We start from the raw sequence: 15,341 nt of genomic DNA, 5'->3' as shown, positions 1-15,341 counted from the left end.
GGAAGGGAATTTGGCGGGAAAAACTATCAGGACGTCTCTCTCTCTCTCTCTCTCTCTCTCTCTCTCTCTCTCTCTCTCTCTCTCTCAGCGAGGCGCGATGAACCTTAGAGAGTGTGTGTGTGTGTGTGTGTGTGTGTGTGAAGGATGCTAACGAATCATTAAACGTCCCACTTTTTTTTCGGGGGGAGCAGAAATTTCCACCCTTTCACTGAATAAAGCTATTTAAACACAAATATGAAATTAATTTCCCACGAATATGGTAATTTAAACATGGTATTTTGGGATTACTTATATAACATTACTTATGCCCAGGCATTCCGTTGTGTTTGTGGGTAATAACCACACCTATGGCATTCAAAGGCAGCAGGTGATGACATCCACAGCATATAATCCCAATTCATGTATGTCAAGAAACGGTGTAGTATGTGTATATATATATATATATATATATATATATATATATATATATATATATATATATATATATATATATATATATATATATATATATATATATATATATATATATATATATATATATATATATATATATATATATATATATATATATATATATATATATATATATATATATATATATATATATATATATATATATATATATATATATATATATATATATCCAAGTAAGTAATTTCGTATATTACATCTTCTGACTAAATCAAAAGTCTAATCATCAGAAGTCTAATCAGAAGACAAAGGCAGAAGATGTAAATTAATATACGAAAGTACTACTATATTTCTCTTTTCTTTTTCCCAGTGTGGCATGTCTACACGTACGTCTTCGTGGTGAAGTGAAGCTACTGCATATATATGTATATATATATATATATATATATATATATATATATATATATATATATATATATATATATATATATGAAATTCCAATACATACAGGAGATCGATAAGTGGTGTGTTATGAAGAAAGAGAAACTTAACGCGTTGCCGGGTGAGCTTCACTTACCCGGGAAGCAAAATCAGCTACAGGTCCAGAATATTTTTTACCGCCAAAGGCCACCTGAGTGTTCTGGTGTGGATGGTAGGCCATATGTAGGAAGACGCTTCTCAGGTGAATGATGAACACCCTCTCGATTCTTGATAATTAAGGTCTTTGATATCTTCCAGACCCTCCCTTTCTCAGTCACCTGAGGGTAATGGGATTTTAATCTATTGATGTCACCATCACCATTAATATGTCAGACTGTATGCTACTACTACTATAATATACTACTTCTACTATATACTACTACTAAAAAAATAATAATGATAGTAGCAATAACAATAAATTTGTATTGTTGTTTATGCTGCTCTGCTGCTGCTGTTGGGCTTCGAGCCAAACTTGTCAAAACTAGTGAAAGCATGCGTAGAGCGCCCCCCCCCCCCCACCCCCCTCCTCCGTTTTCTTCCTTCCTCCACCCCCACAAATGTTGCATCACTCGTAGCTACTCGACACGCACAGAAACGTACACGCCGTTATGATAAAAATGAACACACACACACACACACTGAATGTTTATTTGTTTTGTGTATTTGTATATTTTCACCCACATGACTGTCTTTCCCTTTAATAAATCGTATATTATATTATTATTATTATTATTATTATTATTATTATTATAAAAGTTAACCTTGACTACACCATCGTCACTTTCCGGTGTGATGAAGAGTAAAATTCCGCGAAATAGAAACCTAACATAATTATATTTTAATGTGTAGGCCCTATGTTCCAAATAGGTAATTAAACTAATAAAATACACAGAGGAGAAACAAATGTCTATGCTAAGTTTTGAATTTCAAGAAATGCTGCAATCACTACTTGACACACCCAGTCGTTCATTGTCCCCTTCGCCTGGTCGATAAACGATTACCTGGGGAAACCTGGGGAAGGTAAACTGGCTAACCCGGATGTCACACTGTCCTCCCGAGGGCATACTCCCGATCTCTCTACCGGAAGCATGTGGTCACCTAGAGTCCTAGACCAAGCTAATGTTACTTTAATCTTTCCTAACTAATCTGACCTATCGTAATAACCTGTTCAAGGGCCTAATAGAAAAGGGAAATATATCCGTCCCTGGTTCCAACCCAGCACCACCACGTACGTACAGGCTCAGGCTTCAGGGGACAATTAATGCGACGGAGATGAGCATTGAGGCCACACGCAGCGCATGCCTTAAACTTTATCTTTTATATGATACGTATTGGAAGTGACGGTAAAGCCTGACGTCACCATAAGAGAAATGTGGCTTCCCTGCCGCCCCTAGCCAGTGGCCGGGACGCACCACACGATTAAAGCATATAAACGAAATTCTATTTATAGAAAACGAGAAACGTTCTTTACATTTCCTTTCCTGAAAGAGGATCGAGCGAGTAGCCATGACGCATATTATGATAACATCTCGTGATTCATAGGAAGTCTTACGCACAAAGAAAGTTTCCTGACGGCGTCCATTGACGCACCGCTCGGCGGGCTTGCGAGGGAGGGCCACCACAGGCCGTGGGGCCACCCACAGGCCACCACAGCCCCGCAGGATGCTGGAGATGAGGTTATGGGGAACACAGGCGTACACCTACCAGAACACAATAGAAGATATACACCTGCAATTTTTCTTTGAATTGATATGAAGGTGTGATGTTTTTCCTACATACCAAATAATAGAACATCAGTAATAGAGTGCAGCATACGTGTTACACAGTTTGGGAAACGTGTATCCATTTTTGTATGCCGTGCACTTCCCCTAGCTTAGTCTGTATGGAACAGCTACAGGTGAATGGCCCACTCACTGCAAAGGGAGCGCTGCTTTACTGTAACGTCTGTAAGCTCCATTTAGTGTCCTCATTTACTCGCATTCCGCATCTCCTCCTGAGATGATTCTCTAGTAGATAATTTGTCTCTTCCTTCGGGACAGAAATAAAGGGATCAGCAACGGGCAACATTGGCTTACTCATAACTCCCTCCCCTCGGTCTGCCGTTCCAGCAGTTGCTTGAGAGAACATGCACAAAGAAAACAAAATAAATGTATAGATCTATCCATCCATCAAAGAATCCTCCTACGCATCCATCTATCTATCTATCTGTTTGCCTTACTTGAAGTCAATAAATACGTATACAAGAGAGAGAGAGAGAGAGAGAGAGAGAGATTATCACGCGCCGCGCGCGCGTATATGTATGTTGTGTGTGTGTGTGTGTGTGTGTGTGTGTGTGTGTCATAATATTTTAATGCCTTGAGGTTGTCGTGGAGGCTGGTGGCCGTGGGGGTGAGTCGTGGTGTGGTGCCTTGGGACAGGCGCCACACAGTACACAGGCCTGTGGAAGGAGCTCTAAATGGCAAGAGTCTGCTCGGAGAGAATCAATATTTCATCTCTTGCCAAACTACATTTAATGCCCCCACCGCTTCTCTGAATGTGCGCCACACATACTACATCGTAATTCTACATAGTATAACACCGAGGAAGAAATGGTCGTTGGGCAAAGACGTCGTGATCCTGCTGAACAGGAAAAGAGCGCAAATAAACGCGTACAAGTTGAACAGCAGCTCACAGGATCTCTTGCCCCTCGATCCCCTCAGGAAAGGGTAATGGTGGGCTTGGTAACAAGCAGCTCGATCAGAACCGACCCCTTAATTGAGACTTCTTGATATATCGACCGACGTTGCCTGCAATTAAGCAAGATTTCAAGCCATATCATATTTTCAAACGCCTTTAGTGCTAGGCATGTGTTAAACATTAATCATTGGGCTTTACAATCACACATAATAAAAGGGCTTTTAATAATGGACAAGCAAATGCAGAAAACAATAATTTTACTACTGCTATTAACAATGCTACTTCAAATGCAAGTGTAATACTGTAACTATTGCATGTAGGCTGACGGATGCTGGTGGTGGTGGTGCTACGGACACAATAATTCGGACCAACACAGTTACAGGTGCACATGAAGCGTGGCCGTGGCGTGGTGTGGCTGTCCGCCGGCGGGTTCAAGGACACACACACACACTCACACGGGATGAATGCAGTCAGCCAACCTGTCATGCTTAAAGACTACATGTGTGTTAAGATCGCTGAACACGGTCTTGAGATACGTTTGCTGTAGAGAGTACCGTATTGATTATCCATGGAGGGTGGGGAAGAAGGAGGCGGGTTGTTGACATGAGGCGGTAGGAGAAATGGCACCACTGTACATCGGAAAACGTGGCACCAGCGCAAACGTGAAAGAAGAGAGAGAGAGAGAGAGAGAGAGAGAGAGAGAGAGAGAGAGAGAGAGAGAGAGAGAGAGAATTTACATAGATGTTCAGCCGCACAGACCTTATGGTCCAGCAGACTGTAGGTGGTCCGTCCTTAAATTTAAGTAAAATCATATTAAATCAACTGCCACCAATTAAGACTGCATTTTTGTTCTAGTTAATATTGGCTATTAATCGAGTTGAAAGAAGTATCGCTCGAGCTTAAATGTTTTAAATGAGTCAGTCGTGTTGGACCACTGAAGGTGGGAGTTTTTTTTTTTTTTTTTTTTCGTTGGGGATATACCCCAAGGGAGGAAGGCGGTGCATGCCGCGCAACCACCCAGACGGCGGGTCGAGATGCCCAATTATTGCATGTAGAAGAGGCCCAACAAGGGGGCTGGAAGTGGGTGGGAGCTTAAATTATTTCATTCTCGCGCTACAACGTTGAAGAAAAATTTATTAATTGGTGCATAAGAACATAGGGAGACTGCAAGAGGCCTAATGACCTACACAAGGCAGCTCCAGATCCCCCCCCCCCCCCACACACAACCATGTGCCTGTCATCCTCGTCCATGTAGCTTATCCAGTCTACTCTTAAAACAAGCTACCGTCCCAGCAATCAGCCAATCACTATGTGATCGATGAGTCTATTCCATTCCCCCACCACCCTTTTACTAAACCAATGCTTGCCTATTTCCCTCCTAAATCTATGCTTTTCAAATTTAAATCCATTACTGCGTGTTCTATCCTGCTAGCTAATTCTCAGAACTTTACTTATATTGCCTTTGTTGTAACCCTTGACCCATTTGAATACTTCTATCAGATCTCCCCGCACTCTTGGTCTTTCTAGTGAATGTAAGTTGCGATGTTTCAGCCTATCTTGATATGGGAGGTTCCTCAGCCCCTCATCTTGGTCATCCTCCTCTGAACTGATTCTAGCAAGCTGATGTCCATTCTGAAGTGTGGGCACCAAAACTGGACAGCATAATCTAAGTGTGGCCTAACCAACGCTAAATAGAGTCTGAGGATGACCTCTGCACGTTTGTTGGTTACCGTCCTGTTAATAAAGCCTAATACCCTGTTAGTCCTATTCCTTGCACTAAAACATTGCTTCCTTAGTTTTTGGTCAGCGTTCACTAACACTCCCAAATCCCTTTCACCCTCTGATCTGCCTATTGCTGTGGAGTCTAAACTATACCCGTGTACTGGGTTGCGTGTTTCTACACTTAGCACGCTACACTTGGTGATGTTAAAATTCATCTGCCATTTCTCTGACCAATCTGACAGATTCTAGAGATCCTCCTGCAGTGCTCTAGCTAGCATATCTTACTTTGTCCTTATAGAACGTCCTATTTATAGGCGTCATCCGCAAATTTACCTATGTCACTAGTGCGCGCCAGCTAATTTGGCCCGTGAGAGGGAGGGCCGTGAAAAATGCTCATATGTCAAGTGAACGTATTTGGCTTTAATTAATGTGCGTCATTTAAAAAAAAAACTTTTCAAAAGATATAAACACACACTAATATTATTTTAATTCAAACTGCAATGAGCTACACAGTGTACTGTTACTTATATATTTAGGTTATTATAAAATGGTGGAGAAAACGTGACAACAGTGTTCAACAGTGTTGTCGGGTCACGACCTCACTGACTCCTCCTCTGGCCACTCCCTGTTCCCTCGGCCCAGCCCGGCATTCCACTTCCATCCACCACGCGCTTTGACTTCTACCTCTTGGGTAGTGTGGAAAAGAAGTCGATGTTGTTGTAAGTAAATTATGAGGGAGATAAATCTTTATCATGAAGTACAAAATCTGTTAAAATTCGGGACAGAGAGAGAGAGAGAGAGAGAGAGAGAGAGAGAGAGAGAGAGAGATGGGTGGGAGCTAGACCCTGTTGGAGGCGGAGCGACAGATATGTGGCAACGCTTTAAGAGCTTAATGACCTAGGCTTTCCCGTGAAGCTCCTCCTTCACGGGCCAAAATAGCTGGCGCGCACTATAGTTATCCCATTGTCTATGTCATTGATGTAGATAATGAATAAAAGCAGGCCTAAAACTGAACCTTGGGGAACCCCACTGGTAACATTACCCCATTCAAGTTTTTTTTACCATTAATGGTAACCCTCTGTTTCCTGTCGCAAATCCACGCCCTAATCCAACCTATTATGTGAGCCCTGACTTTATTTAACAGTCTCTGGTGAGGTACCTTATCGAAGGCCTTACTAAAATCAAGATAAACTACATCATTCATAGCTCTCATCATTGTCAGCTGCCTCGTATACTCAATTGTAAAAAGATAAAAGATTAGTGAGTCACGACTTTCCTTTAATAAACCCATGGTGTGAGTCGAATTAAATTATGTTTGTCAATATATGGTCCTTAATACTGTTATGCCAGACGTATTACTGGGTTCCGTGTCGCCGACACAAGACTCCGTGGGAGGGAGATATGTAAACACTTTGCACAACTACTGTAGTTTAATATTTTTCCTTAGTAGTACACTTCACTCTTGACTGGCCACTAGCTTACTTTAACTGGGACTGTCTCCTGTCGCCCTCTTCTACTATATATATATATATATATATATATATATATATATATATATATATATATATATATATATATATATATTTCTGTTCTGGATATATATATATATATATATATATATATATATATATATATATATATATATATATATATATATATATATATATATATATATATATATATATATATATATATATACAGAACAGTACACTGTACAGTCTAGAACGTTACAGTATATTTTAGATCATACAAGAACATGTAGCAAAAATATGTGCGAGTTGGCAACACTTCCCGCCTGGCGCCTGGCCGCTTGCCCCGCGGGGCGCGGACGGGGCCTTGCTCCCCGCCCCCCTGCTCGCTCCTCCCGGAGCCTTCTAGAAGCCCGTAGACGGCGGGGGAAGCTTCCAGCACAACAATATTATCAGCTATTATTGACTTAAGCATTTTACTTATAAATAACGTCAAACTAATCGGCCTATAGTTTTGCATAGAAGATTTGTCATCCTTCTTAACGTTTGCCTGCCTCCATGAAACAGGCACCACCCCGGGCCTGTACGTGTATAGCGACTTCCTAAAAACTTCTGTTAACTGCCCACTGATTTCAGATTTAACTTGATATTAAATGGGAGGATAGAGTCAGCAGTAACAACACATTAATACCAGACTTCAGGAAGGCGGACTACGAGGGGTTAAGAAAATAGCTACAAAGGTTTAGGGGAGTAAGATCAGAAGTAGGTCAGGACCCAGAGGAGGGAGGGGCGTTAATCTCTGGTGAGGTCACTAGTCAGGTCAGTAGCTTAGAGGGTGAGTACAATAGTCTGGTCAGGGAGATTAAACTAGGGCAGGAACAGTTTATACCTCACAGGGAAGTCAGGTCAACAGGTATACTACCCGCGATGGATGACAGACAGGCTAAAAACTGAAATAGGAAGGAAAAGAGGACTATATGTTTGAATCAAAAGGGGGAAACTCACCTAAGTGATAGTTACAACGATTTAGCTAGAACAGTACAGAAGAACACGCGTATGGTAAAACGTAATATTATGAGATTAGAATTGCCAGGGAAGCAAAGACCAATCCAAAGGGCTTCTTTCAGCTTTATAAGACCAAGGTTAGGGATAAGATAGGGCCGCTTAAGTCAGGAGAATCACTGATTGATAGAGATGAGGAAATGAGCGAGGCGTTAAATATATATTTCTTAACTGTATTTACCAAAGAAAGATTAGATATACCTCAGGGAGAACAGATCTACAGGGGAGAAGAGGTAGAAGGATTAAACGACATCAACATAAGTAGGGAATGTGAATGTGTGTGGAATGTGAAACTGAAATCAGTGGGCAGTTAACAGAAGTATTTAGGAAGTCACACTAGACACAGGAGTGGTGCCTGTTTCATGGAGGCAGGCACACGTTATTCCAATATTTAATTAAGAAGGGTGACAAATCTTCTATGGAAAACTATAGGACCATATTGACAGACAATTTAATTCACGACTCACAGCTTGGGTTATTAAAGGAAAGTCGTGCCTCACTAATCTTTTATCCTTTTGCAATAGAGTATATACGAGGTAGCTGACAATGATGAGAGCTATGATGTAGTTTATCTTGATTTTAGTAAGGCCTTCGATAAGGTACCTCACCAGAGACTGTTAAATGAAGTCAGGGCTCATGGAATAAGAGGGAAGGTATTTGATTGGATTAAGGGGTGGATTAGCGACAGGAAACAGAGGGTTACCATTAATGGTAAAAAAAATCCGAATGGAGTAATGTTACCAGTGGGGTTCTCCAAGGTTCAGCTTTAGGCCCGCTGTTATTCATTATCTACATCAATGACATAGACAATGGGATAACTAGTGACATAGATAAATTTGCAAATGACACCAAAATAGGACGCACTATTAGGACAGGGGAGGATGCTAGAGCACTGCAGGAGGATCTCAACACACTGTCAGCTTGGTCAGAGAAATGACAGATGAATTTTTACATCATCAGTGTAGCGTACTTAGTGTAGGAACACGCAATTTAACACATTACACGGGTATAGTTTAGACTCCACAGCGATAGGCAGATCAGAGTGTGAAAGGGATTTGGGAGTGTTAGTGAACTCTGACCTAAAACTAAGGAAGCAATGTAGCATATTAGTGCGAGAAATAGGGCTAACAGGGTATTAGGCTTTATTAACAGGACGGTAACCAACAGGGGTGTAGAGGTCATCCTCAGACTCTATTTAGCGTTAGTTAGGCCACACTTAGATTATGCTGTCCAGTTTTGGTGCCCACACTACAGAATGGACACCAACTTGCTAGAATCAGGAGGATGACCAAGATGATTCAGGGGCTGAGGAACCTCCCATATCAAGATAGGCTGAAACATCTAAACTTACATTCACTAGAAAGACGAAGAGTGCGGGGAGATCTGAAAGAAGTTTTTAAATAGGTCAAGGGTAGGCGGTGGCCGAACTGGTAGCGTACTGGACCCACATTCGCCGCGTGATGGACGACGTGGGTTCGAATCCTCACGCTACCACTCGGATTTTTCAGTCACCGCCGAGTGGCTTAAAACTACCGACATGCTGTCCTGAAGACCCGGACTCTAGAGGAAGCCGTCCAAGCGAATCAAGAACGAGTTCCGGGGGGCAGCATGAGTCAATGCAAGATGGCGCCACTATAAACACTCGCCTGCGCCAGAACGGGCTGGGCCGACCATCAGGCCCCACCTGGAAGAAGCCTTGGGCCGACCATCAGGCCCCACCGGGAAGATGCCTACCGGCGCAATAGGCAACAACGTAAAAAAAATAAATAAAAAAAAAGGCAATATAAGTAAAGTTCTGAGAATTAGCCAGCAGGATGTAGAACACGCAGTAATGGGTTTAAATTAGAAAAGTATAGATTTAGGAGAGATATAGGCAAGCATTGGTTTAGTAATAGGGTGGTGGGGGAATGGAATAGACTCAGCAATCACATAGTGAGTGCAGGGACGATAGCTTAAAGGCGGCTTTACACCTGGTAATTCCTGGTCGGCAATACAGGCATACAGCCGCGACGATCTAGCGGCTAGACCAGCTGGGTGCTCTCGGGAGCAAGTACGTTCACACGTGGGAGGAGCCGCCGGGAGCATCAAGACGTAACCTGTAGTAAATGCAAGGGCATGAATTCATCCCAGACACCCCAAAAGGTTACTACCATATATTAAAACCACAATGAGTTTGGTCCATTATCCTAATATTGTAGAAATACTTTAAGTAAACGAGTTTTACCTTCAGTAGTATTGATTGATTGATTATTCATTGTTGCATTTAACAACAAAGGAGAAGGGAGGAGCATGCCATCGCAACCCCCAGGCATTACATAGTGTGATTATATAATACACGAAAATAATCTTTCCTTACCTCCTTCGATATCTCGCAAAGAGATAAACATTTCTCGGATGTTGCTACCACTTTCAAAAATTGTTTTGCATAGACTCAGCTGAGCGCGTCCGTCTTGTATTGCCGACTGGCGGCTGAGTACAGCATGTCGGCGCCAATAATAAAACAAGAAATGACAGATACAGACAAGATTTGGAGCCGGGATGCCGAGGTGGCATTATTAGAAGAAGTGAGGCAGCATTGATACTTGTGGGATCCACAAGATAAGCTGTATAAGAAGCTGAGTCTACGGAAAACGACGTTTGAGAGAGTGGCAGCAACATAAGGGAAATGTTTATCTCTCTGCGATATATCGATCGAAGGAGGTAAGGAACGATTATTTTCGTGTATTATATAATAACACTATGTACGTAATGCCTGGGGGTTGCGATGGCATGTTCCTCCCTTCTTTGTTGCTAAATGCAACAATGAACAATCAATCAATCATGCAATCAATACTACTTATGATAAAACTCGTTTACTTAAAGTATTTCTACAATATTAGGATAATGGACCAAACTCATTGTGGTTTTAATATATGGTAGTAGCCTTTTGGGGTGTCTGGGATGAATTCATGCCCTTGCATTTACTAGCAGTTTACGTCTTGATCCTCCCGGCTTCTCCTTCCACGTGTGAACGTACTTGCTCCCGAGAGCACCCAGCTGGTCTAGCCGCTAGATCGTCGCGGCTGTATGCCTGTATTGCCGACCAGGAATTGCCAGGTGCAAAGCCGCCTTAATTGTTTTAAGAGAAGAATGGATAGCTAGATGGACGAGGATGACAGGTGGCAGTGAGGTGTGGGTGCAGTACGTAAAGGATCGAGACACGGTACTGGAGCGTACGCCCGTACCGAAGGTAAACGAGGATCAAGCCTCTACCTGTAACTAGAGTCCCTTGATAGAGAGAGTCCCGACAACCTAAGATTTGGACGCCATTATTGGTTCTGTTTTCGCCGCGCTTTTCAAACGCTAGCACATGCACGCTCTCGTTTGCATTTGTTTCACAGCCATACGGGTTGTCCACTGAAACTGAGCACACTTGTGTCAGACCTGCACACCTTCCTCTAACAGCCAGCAGGGAGCCAGCAGCCAGTGAGCTCTGGGAAAGTAAATAAAAGACAATTTGTGTCTACACCAACAGGTATCGCCAACCCACCGTTACGCCCTCATACTTTATTATAATTTGGTCACCAGCCGTTGTAATGTGCCGTTAGGTGACAGGAGATTATTATTAGCCTTACGATCAGCCACTGTCTCAGTATAGGCACTCAGTAACCCACGCAGCCTGTGGTATGTGCGTGTCACGGCGGGCTGCTGACGACCTTGAGAGGAGGCAGCGCTCAGAGGGTACCGAGAGACTTCACACAAGCAGAGCTGGGCGCGTTACTGGATATCGGGTAGTCCGGTACCGCTCCTCCGCACCTCGAAACACATATAGTCCGTACCTGTACTTCCGCGCCTAAATTTTTTTCACTCGTTCCGGTACCGCACCTCCGCACAGGGATGGCCCGAAGGGAATGCAGTTGGGGGGGGGTAAGGTAAACTATGACCAACTCAGTCATTTTATGACCAACTCCAAACTGGCGAGCGAAGCGAGCCATTCAGCGGGGGGGTTTTTAAAACTCACCTTTTTAGGGCATTTTAAGGCCTAAGTAGGGACATTTATGAGTCTCAGATGCTTTTCATTTGCATTTAAGAGTATAATAATTTTGGTCATGGGGGCGGCTGCTCTCCCAGGGTCATTAAGTCATTCTGCGTACCCTTGTCTAAAGTGTCATTTGTTGATATTGTTACTGTTGTGTTGCTGCCACTGCCAGTAATGGCTTATGGCTCAAGGGGTTTGTCGTTAGTGGAGCAGGTGAACTTGCTCCGGAGTTGAGGCTCCGGCTGGACCATCCCTGCTCTCCGAATGGACCCTGATCTGATCCCTTCCCACTGTTCCCAGGGCTTCCCTCCTGGACCATCACTCTCTTAAATAAAAAGAAAAAAAAACTTAAACTTTTATTTGACCATCTGAGGTGACCTCAGATGGTCAAATAAAAGCAGTGAGGTGGGTGAGTGGTGAGCGTGTTGTGGTTACGTTCTCGGGGTGCCGAGTTCCAGCCCTACTACAGTCTACAGGCAAACCCTTATTCACTGCCGAGTGTCTTAAAGCTATCCACATGTCACCATCTACTCCACCTGGAGCACATAATGTGCATGGAAGGATTTGGAGGATCACCCAAACATAGCCAGCGCTAACCCCTGCAGGAGGCTGGTTCAAGAGTGATGATACTGAGCCAGTATACAGTTCCGAATAACGCAGTCGGGCCATCCATGCTCCCTGATCCCTCCCCGCCTGTGGCCATTCCTGCCTAAAAAAAAAAAAAAAAAAAAAAAAAAACTCAAATTTTTGACCAACTCACTAGGACTTTTTGACCAACTCCGACCAAACATTGGGGGGGGGTGACCCCCCCCGCTCGGGCCATCCCTGCCTCCGCACCTCCGGTACCGTACCCAAAACTATTAAAGCGCGCCTGAAAAATCTAGTCCGTACCTTAAAAAAAAGAAATACAAGGCAATACTGCAGCAGCATTATTATTATCATTATAATATAATATAAAGGTTGATACGCAGTAATTAAAAGTGGTAATCTAAGCGACATTGTTTTAATAATGTGACCGTTTCTTTCATTCCCAGTTTTGTACAATATGGCAACAGGATACGTGTGTCTCGACGTAAGGAAACCAACACCTTGGGTTCTTGCTATCCGTGCACGTGGTGTTGTCATTGATGACGCACTTCCTTTAAGACGGACGACAAACGGTATATTTTGAACCGGGCCGTAAATCTGAATGAGTGACGTCACTCAAGTGGCGGGAAAACATGCCCTGCAGCACAGACCGCGTAAACGACCGGAAGTATTACTGCAGAGCGCGGACTGTTTGTCGTTTTCATTTTTTTTATCCTTGAAAACCTCAGGTGCGGAGGTACGGACTTAAAATACTGCCGTTCCGCACCTGTTACTTCCGCACTTTTGAAAAACTTTCCGCACTTCGGACCTCCGCACCTCGTTTAAAGGTCCGCAGGTCCGGAGGAGCGGAGGTGCGGACAGAGGTACGGAAGTGCCCAGCTCTGCACACAAGTCTGGGTGCCTTTCTTTGAGTGTTGCCGCTGTGATGGATGGATATAACAATACTTATCGCTGTAAAACATTATCGGCAGCAGTTGGGGAAGTCTTTCTATTGTACATGTCCCTTCATCGCCTGACCCTTGTCTGCAGGGAGGGACGCTGGCTGACACACAACCCAAGCTCCATCAATGCAAAGGCACTTTGCTTCCTTTGCGTTACCTGCTTGCGGTAAACTTTAGCATATGGAGAGAAAATTAGTGTAAACTAATTATCTGGGGGTGAAAGGGGCCCTGATTCCATTACTCGCCATGCTGCTCTCTTTATTGTGTTAACACACACACACACACGCACACACACTACTGCTGCAATAAATGTTCTGTGCGATTCCAAGGTATTGTGAAGATAAGTCATCAATGATTATAATTCAATAACATTTAATTTAATTTAAATACTTATTGTTGATTAAAAAAAATAATACAGTAAAATACTAAGGCCATGTAAACGTGTTTCACTTTGCTTGAGGGTCAAAATAGCTAGGTTTAGAGAATACTGTAGGAATATGTCTTCAACATTTTATAATGACAGTGGTACCCATGAAAATGAAGACTGTGCAACCTTTCATATTAGGCTATTAAATAAAGATGCACTTATAACCCAACCTAAAGGAGTTTCTAGCTGAAGACCCTTCCCATGAGCTAATAGTAACCTAACCTGTCACCGCTGAAATAGTAATATATCCCCGCATTTTAAAATCTCATAAACGAGTAATAATAATGGAAACGGTTACCAGAGTGATGATTAGCAAATACAATATAAACAAATAATGTGTTAACTTTTAGAGTGAGTTGGGTGTGATTCTAGAGTTTTACCAAGACAGGTATATGGCTCACCAAAAGCTAGTTTCTGTTCATTAAACTCTTGTAATACGTCCAGTCTATTAGACTGTGGCCTTGATAAGTGTGAAATATCCATTGTGAGTGTAATAACAGCTAGAGCCCTGTGGGAGAGATCACACCCAATAATTTTGGTCATAAGGGCCACAGCTTCCCTCATCAGCTTCGATCGATGGCTGGACCTGAGGTGAACGATTGTTTCAGTCCTTGTTGCTGTGCCTCTCTCACAATGATTTCCAATTTTCCATAGACAGTACAAAGGGAGGGCGGTTATAACAGCAAGACACACACAATGGCAGTGTGTGTGTCTTGCTGTCATAACCGATGGTTTCCTCCCAAGACGACTGACTGTTAGCACACCTCTGCCTGTCTTCTTAGCTGCTTTGCAGTTAAATTATACACTTTGTATCCCCTCTGTGGCATGTTGTACAGATGAAGGCTAGGCAGCAAGGCATTGTTACATTAAAAAGCAGCCGAATCCGCTCCCAAAATAGGTAAAATTGTTTTTATTACCTCAGTTCAAAGTCGGCGCGGTGCTCGAAGGGCCAAAAATGGCGCTCAGCACCCTTATACACAGGGCCGCCAATGTCGGGACTCTCTCTATAAAGGGACTCAACCTGTAACCACTGAAACTATAGTCGGTCCAAATTAGCTTGGCCAATTTGCACCGAGAAGCCCCTCCCCCATTCTGGCTAAGCTCAGCCCCTCTTTCACCTGATTGGTTGTTGATGACATCATAGATTGTATCAAAGACACGTACCAAATATGATATGATTGAGATAATTAATCTAGCTTTTTTTTCATGATTAAAAAATATTTGAAACTCAATTGAATAGCGACACTCTACTTAAACAATCAATGACATCACCTAAGATACAATCATAATACTGCAAGTTTTCGAGGGAGAACGGGCCCTGCTAAACAAGCACTGAAGGCGATGATAGTAGGCTATCTATAAAGTAATGCACACTTTCCGTCATTATTTCCTACATAGCTCATTCACATAGGCATACCAAATATAATCACATATAAAATATACTCAATAGTAACTGAATACAGGTAGGAATCATTGTATAAGGAATAAGATATGTATATCTGTTTGCTTGGAGCGACGGGTAGGCTACTCAATAGTAACTGAATACA

General features: G+C 42.8%; 1 long non-coding RNA gene across 1 annotated transcript; it reads right to left on the bottom strand.

The window, feature by feature from the left end:
* Positions 1 to 984: 984 nt before the first annotated feature.
* Positions 985 to 14,778, bottom strand: LOC126998335 (uncharacterized). The gene is made up of 2 exons (XR_007752781.1): positions 14,712 to 14,778; positions 985 to 1,169 (listed from the first exon to the last, which is right to left on the bottom strand). It is a non-coding gene; the product is annotated as an uncharacterized LOC126998335 (long non-coding RNA).
* Positions 14,779 to 15,341: the final 563 nt, after the last annotated feature.

Source organism: Eriocheir sinensis, chromosome 14 (assembly GCF_024679095.1).
Source record: "Eriocheir sinensis breed Jianghai 21 chromosome 14, ASM2467909v1, whole genome shotgun sequence".
NCBI classification, from domain to species: Eukaryota; Metazoa; Arthropoda; class Malacostraca; order Decapoda; family Varunidae; genus Eriocheir; species Eriocheir sinensis.
Note: the sequence above shows the minus strand (reverse complement) of the source record. Positions and strands in the feature narration are given on the sequence as shown.